General features: G+C 41.6%; 1 protein-coding gene across 1 annotated transcript in view; it reads left to right on the top strand.

Annotated features, from left to right (window-relative positions):
• The first annotated feature begins 494 nt into the window (after positions 1-494).
• Positions 495-12,950, top strand: part of Ndnf (neuron derived neurotrophic factor) — a 37,246-nt gene continuing 24,790 nt past the window's right edge. Inside the window, exon 1 of the mRNA XM_063260720.1 lies at positions 495-805. The gene's annotated coding sequence lies outside the window, so the exon portion shown is untranslated. The remainder of the gene's footprint in view (positions 806-12,950) is intronic.

The raw sequence follows: 12,950 nt of genomic DNA, 5'->3' as shown, positions 1-12,950 counted from the left end.
CCCACAGGGCGAAGGCAGGCGTGCGCGCCTTGCGGGGCCTTGCAGCTTTGCCAGGGTCGCCGAGGGGCCTCCCCGTCCTTCCCCGGGTGGTGAGGAGGGAAGGACAGAGAGGTGTCCCCCTCCAGGTCGCCCGCGAGGGTCCTGTGTGAAGGGCGCTGGGTCGCTGGGCGGGGTGTGCATGAGCAGAGCGAGAGGAGGGAGCCAGAGTGTGAGTGCGTGCTTGTGCGTGTGTGTGTGCGCGTGTGTGTCTGTGTGTCTGTGCACGCTGGCGCGCAGCGGGAGGGAGGGAAGAGGGACGGACGGAGGGGGAGGCAGCGGGCAGAGGAGGGAGGGGCGGGCGGGCAGCGGCGGGGCCGGCGGGCGGGGAGGGCTGGGCTCCGGCGGTGACACTCGGGAGCGCACACTCCGCGCCCGGAGCCGCGAGACAGCGGAGGGAGCAGAGCCGAGCGAGCCGCCGGTGCAGCCGCCGGTGCAGCCCGCGCCCAGCATCCTCCGGCCGCCGCCCGCACACCCGCCTGCTGGGGGACCCCGGCCCGCGGGCGCCCCGCTGCACTTCGCTGCAACTTCGGCGGCCGCGCGCCGCCCGCCCCGCGCCCGCCTTTGAAGTTTGCAGCGCCGACCGCAAAGTTGGGCCACCCGGGCCCATCGCGTTTCTGCCCGCTTTCCGCCTCCGCCCCGTCTGCGCGGTTCCTGGATCCCGGGGCGTCGCATCTCGGCGGGAGCCGGGGAAGCGGGCCGTTGCGCACACTACACCTCGGGGAGGGATTTCTCCTCTGCCTCTAGGACGAACAAGTCGGTTTTTAAGGTAAGTAGGGACACGAAAGCCCGGCGGCTCCCCGACTGCCCAGCCGCCACCCCGGGATCTGGCACCACGCGGCGCTTCCCCCCGAGGGCTCTCCAGGGTAGAGGATTGGGGCGCGCACCCCCAAACCGAAAAGGGCCCAGCCAGGTTCCGGGGCGGGCGTGAGGAGCGCGGGGCAGGTCATCTGCAGGTTTTTAGGGTGCATCCGTGTTGCGTTAGGAGGTGAAGGACGTCGCTGGGGCTGGGGAGAGGAGGAGCCCCCTACCCGCGGTGCGCGGGGTCCGAGAGCCCCCGAGCCATTCACCTTGACCCTCACTCAGCCCCGCTGCCCGTGGGCTCGTGGCTCCCCCACGCGTCCCTGCCCTGTGCCCGCCGCCGGAGAAAGTCTGCGGGACCAGGGTCCGGGGACGCCCGCGTGCTCGGGAGAAGCTGGGGTCCGCGCCGCGGGGGTCGGGACGGCGCCCGGCCGCCCTGGACGCCCTCCCGCAGCGGGGCTCCCGCCTGTCCCCTGCGCGCTGGGCGGGCATCGCTATGGAAACTTCCTCGCGCGGAGTGCGGTGGCCGGAGCGACTCGCCACACTTTCTCGGAGCTGAGCGCGCCCGGCGTGGAGACCGCACCCTGCCGCGGACGCGCGAGTCGGGGTTCGCTCGCGTCTGCGACCGCGGCGCCCCGAACCCGCAGGACCCCGCACGCGCGGCTCAGCCCCCGCCGTGCCCGGGGCGCCTTTCGCAATTTGCAGAGTTCGAGGTGCGGTTTCGTTTCCCCGCGCGCCACCCGCGCCCACCGCTCCCCAGACCCCCGCGCTGCGCCCAGGCGGGAGGGTCCCCCGCGATCGATCCCGCGGCCGTGCCCGGAGGTGACCGGGCCCTCCGAGCGCGCCACCGGTGGGCGCCTCCGCGCGGTCCCCGCCACCCGGGCGCGGCTCCCGGCCGACCCGGTTCGGGGCGCTGTCCATCTGCTGTTCCCGGAACCCCAGCTCCCGGGAGCAGCCTGGACCTCTAACGAGAAATGAACCCCCGCCGTGTCGTCTGCTTTTGTTTTTCAGAGTTCTTTTTAACACTTAGTGGAGTTGGTAAATGTGTTCATTGCATCTTTCAATCCCCGTTAAGTCACAGAGTAAAACCGATTGCATCATTGAGCTGCTGAGCGCCCCAAAGACAAGACCCTGGCTGCCCCCCTCCACCCCTCCTCCGCCGGCCGGCCTTGCTTGCTGAACCCTTTTTCTTTGCTGAAGGAGGGAATCTCCTCACCTCCTCCTCTCCTCCTCCCACCCGTCCCCGAGCGCCTGTGAGAACCAGGGGAGTCATCAATGGGAATAAATAGGACCCGGCTCCACTCTCCGCCCCCTTCAAACAACTAAAATCCTCCCCGCGCTGCCCCAGTAGAGATAAAACATCCCTCCCAAGGGAGCGGTTGCTGAGGATTTGATGGGATTGAATTGTTTTATTATCCCTGAAAGAAAGTGATGGATGGCTGAGAGTGGGGATATGGGTGGAGAGCCCGGGTGCCAGAGGGCCAGTATTTATTATTATTATTCATTATTGTTTGTTAAGAGTGATAATAAGGCCTTAACCCTCGCTGAGGACTGTGTTTACACTTGGTTTGATTTTTATGTCAGTCTCTTATTACTGCGGTTTTAGAAAGTGAAAACACCAAAACCCTATTAATTCCTTGCATTCATTCTGCATATGGAATTAATCAAATGTCACAGAGATACTGTCATTTTACCAAAGTTTTAGAAAGTGGCTGTCTCACAAAATATCATTTGCCTCTCTGCCTTCTCACAGTTAAAAAAAAAAAAAAAAACCTTGCAACATAATTAATTATGGTCCCAATTCCCATTTTCAATCTAAACCTATATTCAGGATTATATTAAAATACCCCATCCATCGTTTAGTTTCCAAAAGTGACTCATATGAGTTTAAATTCTTAGTACTGGGAGAGGGGGCAACTGGGAATGAGGGGCCCAGAAATTAGAGAAGTAAGCACTATTTCAATTTCCTCACAAAGTCCTTCACTTCTCTAAAAGAGGGAATTACAAGTTCTCCCTCCGCACAGTTCTTAACTTTAGTGACTGTCCTTAATCTCTCCCACACGCTGGAAACATAACAGCTTGCAGCCTTGTCTGTATTATTGTTTTCATTTTTGTGTCAAGACGTTTTATTCATTAAACCTGTATGTCAAAGACTAGGCTCAGCGTGACAGAAACGCTCTGTTTTAATTAGTAACTATCATGAAAAAGAAGCTAGAACTCTGTAATGGGCCTAAATGGCTATGAATTATGTGTGGTTTAAATTATGCATTTATTTCTGCAGAAATGAAACCATGAATATAAAACAACTTTTAATCACTTGCAGATACAGCTTTTATCTCTGAGGATGTAACAAAATATATAATTGAAAAATATCCTTGGCTGAATGAAGGGAGCCCCCTGCCTCAGTTTATTTGTCTTAAGTTTATTTAACATTCATGTGAATGTTAAAGACAGAAGACTGATGTCACAACCTTGGCATACCGCGGGAGGGGCTGCGTTTGAAGTAGCCCCTGAGCTATGTCTTCACATAACTTAATGTGGAGACGTTTTCAGCTGACTTTATGAACCTGCCAGTTCAGACTTTGGTTTTTTCACTTGGATTTAACAAGCAGATTCTGCTGGGGAGTGGTGTTTTAAAACTCTTAACGAATCGTACAAAAGAAAAAGCTAGAAATAAAAAGTACCTGTAGTTATCTGCCTGTGTTTGTTTCTACAGCATTCTAATCAGCCTATCTGGAGATCAGAATTTTCACTGTGTTTTTATATACATAAAAAACCAGGAATTACAAAACTTAGAACAAAACTAATAATGCAGGTTGAGTATCTGTTGGGAATGAATGGTGATGCTTGAACTAGCAGACAGCATTAAGCAGTGTGTGAAATCCGTGTAATGGGAGCCGATTCAAACTTTCTTATTCTCTGATCTTTACTTTCTCAGAAATAAGATGATTGATTCCGGTGAAAAAGCACTTCCTCTCCTCCTCTTTTCTCACTTTTTTTTCCCTTCTGTCTTCTCACTAGCTCTTCTCTGAAGAGTAAAGCACCCACAGGGCTGAGTATTGGATGTTATGGGTCTGCTGTTAACTGCCAGTCACTAGGAAGAAAGTGTACTCCACACACATCTGTGGTGGGTCAAAGACACGCATAGCCTACAAAAATCATTCAGCTAATTCATTTGACTTTGAAATCAATTCTAGAGCTTCTAAATATTGGTTGCGGAATGATTGTTTTGAAGAGCAGCATTCATCCTTCCCCTGTAGGTTCACTGTCATCTAGTAGAAACCACAGCACATTGGAGTCGTTAAGAAAGTAAACTGCACCGATTCTTTGCCTTAAAAACTGATTCCAAAAACTAACTCTCCTAGTACTTAAATTCTACTTTTCAAGAGCTTTTCATTGTATGCCCTTCAGGTGGGATTAAACACTGCTTTGTATTTCCTCTACATGCAAATGGAAAATGAAATGACACCTAGGGTATGTGCAGTTATACCTCCATGTTAAGTTCCACTTGGAAGAAAATAAAATACCTCATTGCTGTTGTCAAAAAATAGGTACGTGATATGATATGAAAAAGCACAAATGCTGATACTGTATTGTATTAAGTAATAGTGTATGAATCATCAATTCGGTTATATTTCTGGAGGGGAAGCCACGCTATTTTAGTATGAGGCTATGTTTGCAGACTCATATATCTGTTGACACTTCTGAAATCCCATCTGACATTTGCTCTTCCATACCCTACAGGTAGGTACCCAAGCCAGTGCCAAAAGCAGTGGTACTCTTAGTATTTGATTCCTAAAGACAACACCCCCCCCCATACCTCCTCTCTTCATTTTGGTATATTACCAAGAACTGTAACACAACAAATCCATGAATTTTAGACTTTTGAAATGTGTATATGTGGTAATATGAATTCCAAAAGAAAGTTGCTTGTTTGGCATTTTGAAAATTGAAGGTAAAAAAATTTTATCAGTGTGGAGCAAAATCAAGCCAGGAGGATTTATCTGTAGGCTTTTCCCTTTGGAATCAAGAAATAGCTTTGACTAAAGAACAGCTGGACATGGGGTTCCGTTACAGTGTCTTTTTTGTTCAAGGAACTCATTAAGCTAGATTTGATTTAAACTTCAGTTTACATTCTGTAGATCTCAAGTTTAAAGTATTAAAAGTATATGTTATTTTTTCACTAATTTCTGGATTCTTTGAAAATGGATTTGTTTTATTAAGCTGGTAAATAGTTCTTAGTTTTCATTGATCATTTATTCTGTAACAAAATTGAACAGGAAAAATATTTAATGTTTCTTTTTCTTTTTTCTTTTTTCTTTTTTTTAGACAGCGTCTCTATATAGTTCAGGCTGGCTTTGTGCACATATTGTGGTCCACGGTGGGATCGAACTTGCAAAAAACCTCCTGGCTTGGCCTCCCAAGGACTGGGGTTACAGGCATACACTACCACGCCCGGCCATATTTAATGTTTTCTATATATCCTCTGACATATTTTAGTATCACTGTAGAAAACAAATATTTTGTTTAAAAAGGTAAAAATCTGATTGAATAAGGTAATATAACTGTAGTTAGCTTATGAAATATCACTTTTAATATCACTTTAAATATCACTTCTGAAACAATTTGATGCCATTTGTGGTTATAAGAAGAGAAAAACAGTTTCAGAAGTAATAGGACAAAAGTATAGAAAGAACTCAATTAAAACTTGTTGATACGTGATTGGAAAGCAACACATGAGACCAGAACTCTGTTGTATGGACACATGCAGGATTTCAGGATAATAACCAAATTATAGAAAGTTAATAGGCATGCATGCTTGTTTTCTGATTGGAATGATTGCAGCTAATATAATGAATGATGGTGACTGGCTAAAATAAATTGAGGCTGTACAACTTTCTGTCAGTGTTCTGTCTCTTCAAGAGAAAATGAAGGTAAACACTCTTATTTCTGTGTGCTTAGTGAACATCTATTCCACTGTCCAAAAACACAGCCAAAAATATGGACTGTATTCAAGAAATGTGTTTCGTCAACTGCTAAAAACCACCAGCACTATCCCTTACATCCTTACCTACACCGCTGGACATAAAATAAATCTGAAGTTCAACGTTTTCTAAAACAAGTAATGAAATATGAACTCAGAATTTCAAAGAGCTGAAAATCATATCTTGTTTTGGAAATCATGACTGTTTTAAAAATTATAAAATATGGGAGCTATGAGCAAGTTATCATGAGCAAAACTCATCAATACTCTGTTCAGACAGTTGGCAAACACAATGAAGGGGGCAGGAAGTGCTGTGGTATTTACTGAGAGTTTTTATACCTAAAAGAGAAAAGCTTGTGGAAAAGCACTTGATCTGTTCAGGACTGGGCTCTTTTAGATCCTGCAAGTTTTCAGAGCTTACCGGAAGTAGATGGTCACAGTTTATGACACATGTTGTAGTGAAACATGATCTGGGGCAGTCCATACACACCTTGGAGATGGCCTTGATGACTCTCTGGAGTTCAAATCTTGTATACACTGAGCTCAAAGGCATTGCCACACAGATCACTGTGTGTTTTATTTCAGTAATAAAACGCAGTGGAATTATCTGTCATTAAAAAAACCCACACAAACATAAGCATACTTGATCTAAGTTACCCCATGAAAATTTTGAAACATAATAAATACATTACTGTGTACATGTGTATATATCTCATAATGTTGATTTAAATATCATGCAATGTTAACAAATACTCAGTAGATGTTGTAGCTTCATGTATATAATATTCACTAAAATCCATCAACATTATAAAAAACTTCAAGTATGGACTGATATAGCCAGCCCAGGTGGTGTACACTTGTAATACTAGCCCTCTAGAGGCTAAGCAAGAGGATCACTGCAACTTCAAGGCCAGCCTGAACTACATAGCAAGACCCTGTCTCAAAACAAACAAAAGAAACAAATTTGGACTGATTCAAATATAAGTGGATCCTGTCTGTAATTGAAGAGATATTTGTAGCCACAGTGACCACATTGATAACAGAGATCAGAAACAACAGCGCTAACTAACTCACCCAAGGGCCATCAAAAGCCAGAAGTCCTTCACCTATTTGCCCCCGCTTCTGGTATATCTGTTCTGTTGGCGAGGCTTTGAAGTTTTCAAAATGTTCTACAAAAATCTGTTAGTTTCTTAACGGAAAAATAAAACTGTCTCTTAAGTGAGGGATAAAAATTTAACACTCCAGATACTAGTAGCTGAACTAACAAGTGGGTTGTGGAAGAGATGGCAGGCGTACTTGGGAAGGCCCCCAGGTGTACCACGACTTTGCAGAGAAGTAAATTATTACTTGAAAATGATACCTATATTTTTTAAGGTAATTTTGTTATTCAGGGCCTCCTATAAACATGAAAATATGTCTACAATAGGAATCAAAGCAAATGATATCAGCTAACATCTTATAAAGATATGTTCATTACTAACAAAACCAGGGCCTCCTATAAACATGAAAATATGTCTACAATAGGAATCAAAGCAAATGATATCAGCTAACATCGTATAAAGATATGTTCATTACTAACAAAACCAGGAAGAAATTATCTTGAGACAAAAATATCTTAAGACAAAATTTTAGTTAAGAGCTGCTATGTGTATTTAACTCCTTCTGTCTTTCCTTTTTTTGAACAGCCTACCTTCTGTTTTAGTTTTCTCTTCTGATTATGCTGTTTCAAAACATAAGCTCTGTATTTAACATAAGTTATATCCAGGGTTTCACTTAGAAAGTCCTGATGCGTGGTTGAATTTTTGTTGTTGCTATCTTGAAATTCTTAACTTTTGAACAGAGAGTTTTGCACTAGGAAGCTACATAGATTTTTATTTTACAGTCACTCCTACAAATTATTTAACCATTACAGCTTGGTGTGCAGTTAAGAAATAAAATTTCATGTCTAGGTATGAAGCAGGACATTTTAGGTTTTCTTTGCAAGGGTAGGTTCAATAAATATATTTAAAAACTTGTTTGTTAAATAAAATTGGAGAGATGGATTTCTTCTTCAAATAATTAATATCACAATTTCTCTTTGCTTATGGGGATCCATCTGATAACGTCAACCTTACAAAGGTCTTTAAAGGGGGTTTCATGTTTGTATCATTTGTGGCACACAGTGTGGTGTGCTCATATGGCATTTCAGAAGGAAATATCAGAAGCTCTATTTATATTTACTTTTATGCATAAAGAAAAGTTAAACCTTGTGACTATCACTTAACATGTAAATTAGTAAAAGTCACTCTTAATTAGCTTGTTAGATGGTCACTGAACAACAACATGTGGCAGAGATAATAACTTTTATGAATTAAAAATAACACAAGGCAAAAATTGTGATATTCTAATCAACTCTGTTGAATAAAGTACCCTGAAAATTATTCAGGAAAATATTTAAAATGTATAATTTCACCACTACAATTAACTACACTGTTTATTATACAGTGGGGTATTATAAAATGCATATATTACATTTGGAGGTTTGGAGATTGCAGTGTAAACAATATATTACAGAGTGGGAAGTAAACAGGAAGCTGAGTAAAAAAGCCCCAAATAAACTAGTTATTCTTTTTGGTTTTTTTTTGTTTGTTTGTTTGTTCATTTGTTTTTATATTTATTTATTTTGAGACAGGGCCTCACTATGTAGGTCAGACTGTTCCTTAATTTACTACGTAACCCAGGCTGGCCTTCAACTTGCAGAAATTCTCCTGCCTCAGCTTGCAAATGCTGGGATTACAAGCACGCCCCACCGCACCTAGAAAACTAGTCATTTTTGTTAAGAATATTCCTAATTGTTTGAATAAGCATGTCATAATTCCCCTATTATCAATAAATGGATATTATACCCCATTATCTTTTGAAAATTTAGCATTGCAAGAGTTTTTAAAATGCTCTCCTGTTTTTTCATGCATATTTTAATTTTTTAAATTCTGTTTTTCATTAAATTGTCGGGTATTGACTGAGGGTTAGAGTTAGAGTTAGAGTTGGAGTTGTTTCTTGTGCTTGGGATTTCACAGCATAAATGGAAATGTGTCCATTTGTCAGTAACATAATTCTGGATAACCCTTGGTGGCTACAAGGTCCTTCTATGTCCTCCTGACCATGAGAAATCTAAAAGCTGGCTTCAGTGAAGAGAACCACCTAAACTCACAGAAACTTTTTAAATGAGTACTTACCCTTTGGCTTCATGAGCAAAATTGGTAAAAATTCTTATCAATTTGAAGTTCAGATTAATGATCAACTTAATTTCCATGGACACAATTTTCATAGCCTTTTTTCTTAATGTACTGATTTTTAAAGTATTATTTCTTTAGCCTATATTTACATGTCCATAACTGTACATTTCCTGTGCATTAGATATTGACTTATTAAGGTAATGATTAGATAACTTTTTTAGGAAAACTGATTAAACTTTTTTTCATTTTTAATATATTATTTAAAGTAAAGCAGAAGCAAATTTATTTCTAAGCATAGAAAACACTGCTTCTAAACAGTGCAAGCAATATCTGTGATAAATAGGTAAATAATGTCCTATAGCTGTCCTTTTAGAGAGTCTGTTTTAGTGGAGGAAATGATCAAAAGTGAAATATGGTATCCATCAGTGAGTATGTTGGGTACTGTTATAACCCTCACTTGATCTCTCCACATCCCCAGCCACAATTTTCACAAATTCTTCCCAATCATGAAAGGCAAAATAAGTTACCAGTTTGCATTAGTGAGTCTACTTGTAGCCATGAAATTACCCCTTAAAGGTAAATCCCTTTTCTTTTCTTCAGCCCTCCTCTTAATTAGTCTAACTGACCTGCTATTCAAGTCTGAGCATTTAAATGCTTTAAGATACACTATTTGTTGAATCTGATCTCCATCCCTGGGGTGTGTGTGTGTGTGTGTGTGTGTGTGTGTGTGTGTGTGTGTAATAAACAAAACCTTTAGCACATCTTAGAGAAAAGTCATCTGAAAAAGGAAAATATAAACACATTCGCTAGTAAGTAAAGCCTAGTAAGAAAAATTAAGATGAGAAAAATGAGTTGTAATTTATTAGAGATGCATAAATCATGATGCCAGAATATATTGCTGCATCAGAGAAAAATCAATAGACTTTAGAATTGTTTTTGAAATTGCTGATACTTAGAAGCACTTTTGCGGTTATTCCACTATTCCAATAAGTATGTGATTTTCTTGAAAGACAGTGACTGAAGTTAGATCACTTATAAGACTCTCAAATAAATGACCTCAAAAAATTGAATGAAGTTGTATATTTCAGTGAAATAGGAGCTATTATACACATGAATATTCTAACTTTAGAACCTTTTACAATAACAAAAATGAACTGATACTCTGAAAGTATTTATCACATCAGCTATTAAATGGGAGTTTATGAATAAAACAGAATAAAAATCACAGAGTAGTAACTTACCACCAGACAGCTTTGAGATGTTTTTCTCCATCTTGGGTAATGATGGCTGAATACTGGTGACCTCCAGCGTCCACTAGTCATAACTTCTTCCGTAGTGCTTCTTTAAAATCAACACACACACACACACACACACACACACACACACACACACACACAGGCACACACACAGGCACACACCCTCCCCACTGTATATACTACTTCTTTGGAGAGAAAAGGCATTATATAATTGTGGGTCTGAATTCCCATATCAGGTCAGTATTTTTGGTTTATCATCTTTCTAAAGGTTATAGGTGTAGATGTTGGCATTATTTCAGCATAATTGCTATGAATTTCTCATTAAAAGAAAACTGTAGGGTCTGTTTGCATTATCTGCTTTTAGAAAGTGTTCTTTTCTTTAATCATCCCTTAATCCAGAAATAATAATGCAGAACATCCCAGGAACTGATCCTGATCCTCCTTGTTCTAATCTCAACACGTGCATTTTAAATCCTTAGCTAGACCTGGGGCCTCAGGCGCCTGAGCACGCTCCCTTTTGAGCCAGATTTAATCCAGCTATATTTATTAAGTAATATTGATGTTCTCAAATGTGATGTATAGGAAAGAATATTAAAAGTTTTTTACTGTATATGTGATTAAAAAAACACCATCTTGGCTTCCCCTTTGTGCTTTTAGATAGAGTCTAATTCAATAGCAATCTAACCTTTGCCTGATAAGTAAGTAAAAATAGAATAATTTGCTGCTGAAATACCTCACATCTGTTTTAAGGGCAAGTTAAAAATATGTGTTTTGTGCTGTCAAGTAAAATTTTATATAGAGTACAAAAAATTCAGTTACACTATTTGTAGATAACTTGAAACTTTGTGATTATAAAGGGACATTCGTGCCCATTATTCCATTTAATCTTATGACAATCTGGCAATAATAACTTCGTGTTTTGTTTTGTTTTTGCAGTACTGGGAGAACTGAACTCTGAGGCTTTACACTGAAATATGTTCCCAGCCTATTTTTTATTTTTTAGTCTTGGGACCAGATCTGGATAGCTAGGTCTCTGCTGAGGGTGCTCCCGGAGTGCAGGGATTACAGGCAGGAACCGCGATGCCGGGTGATCAGCTCTGTTTCATAGATGAGGAACCGGAGACTGAAGTAGTAGTCTAGTCAGTAGTAATTTAGTCAGGGTTTCAACTCAGACTTGAGAAAATTCTCTCCTGAGTCCATGAGGAACCAAGCTGCAGGAAGAGCTCAGCTGAGTCATGGGGAGAGCAAGTTAGAGACAGAGAAACAAGTCACACCAGGTATCTGTGCTGCGAGGTTGCCCCCAAGCCTGCATTGCCAAGAACCAGTGGTCTTGGAGAATGTCATCTTTCTTTCCAAAGACTTTTTTCCCAGTTTTATTGGATCTGATATTTTATAAGAGCACTGGCAGCAGAAATGTGTAAAGACTTGCTTTAAATTTCCATATTTTACAGAAACAAACAACTGTGTACTAGTGTGTTCCCAGATTTTTTTTTTTCTAAAACTAGAATAATAACAGTCATTTTACTGTTTAAATTCAATGATGCGTCAACTTACTCATCTATCTCTGGACTATGATTTTTATTACTGTTCATTTTAAATCACTGCAAGTGTCAATGTTTTAGGAGTTTGAAAAATAAATCCATTGGAAACATAGGAATAGAAAAGATAAAGCTGTTTGCAACTCAGCTACTCACAGGGAACCACATGCATGCGTATTGAATCAGAATCTTAATTTTAATGGGAAAGCTGGGTGATTTATTAAATCTTAAAGTTTTTTTTTTGTCTTTTTTGTTTTTATCGGTACCACGGATCGAACTCATGACCGCACACTTGCAAGGCAGGCTCTTATGCCGCTGAGCTAAATCCCCAACCCTTTAAATATTAAAGTTTGAGAAAAGCTGGTCTCTATATTCCTATTCTCACACCAGAGTGTATCCCAACCAAACCAAATTGTACAAATTATAATGTGGTATGTACTATGTTTATCCCTATTTGGATAAATTTGTGTTCTTAAGGAGAGAGAAGATACATCTTTACACCATGCCCTATACCACCCAGAACACACAGCCTACCCCTGGAAGCTATGCCAAAACATTAAAGATACTCTTCTGTTTGTTTCATACACTATTATAAGCTTAGCTGTCATAAAATTGTTAGAAATGTCCCATCCTCTTTTCCTACTTGGCCTAGACTATTACTTGGTGAAGCAGTTGCACGCATTACAACAATAACCAATTTTAATCCTTGAATTTTCAGGTACTTATTGTATACCCACAAAATGTCACAAGCATCTGCCTGATATTGAGCTTTGTGATGAGCACCTGCAACTGCTGTAGACATACATAGCATTACCTTTCTACCCTTGGGGATCTCTTCTGTACAAGCAAAATTAAGATGGTTATCAATGGAAGTGTGGGCATGAAAAATTATGCAACTAGATTTCCCTGTTGTAGATGCTTGATTCCTATAGAACAAGTAGAAATTTATGGCTAAAGCACCCTAGAAAAGGAGGAGCAGTCTGTGTCAAGGCCCCGAGGCAAGTGCTGGGGCTGTGCAGAGGGAGGAGGTTGTAGGAAGTGATTTTGGCAAGTGAGCAGAGGTTGGAGGTTGCAGGGCCTCATGTGTAATAGACTTCATCCTCTGGTTAATAGGAAGCAG

Source organism: Cavia porcellus, unplaced genomic scaffold (genome assembly GCF_034190915.1).
Source record: "Cavia porcellus strain 051 isolate PalLab524CR breed Dunkin Hartley unplaced genomic scaffold, mCavPor4.1 scaffold_14, whole genome shotgun sequence".
Lineage (NCBI taxonomy): Eukaryota > Metazoa > Chordata > Mammalia > Rodentia > Caviidae > Cavia > Cavia porcellus.
The sequence above is the reverse complement of the archived record's forward strand: the minus strand, read 5'-3'. Positions and strand labels throughout refer to the sequence as shown.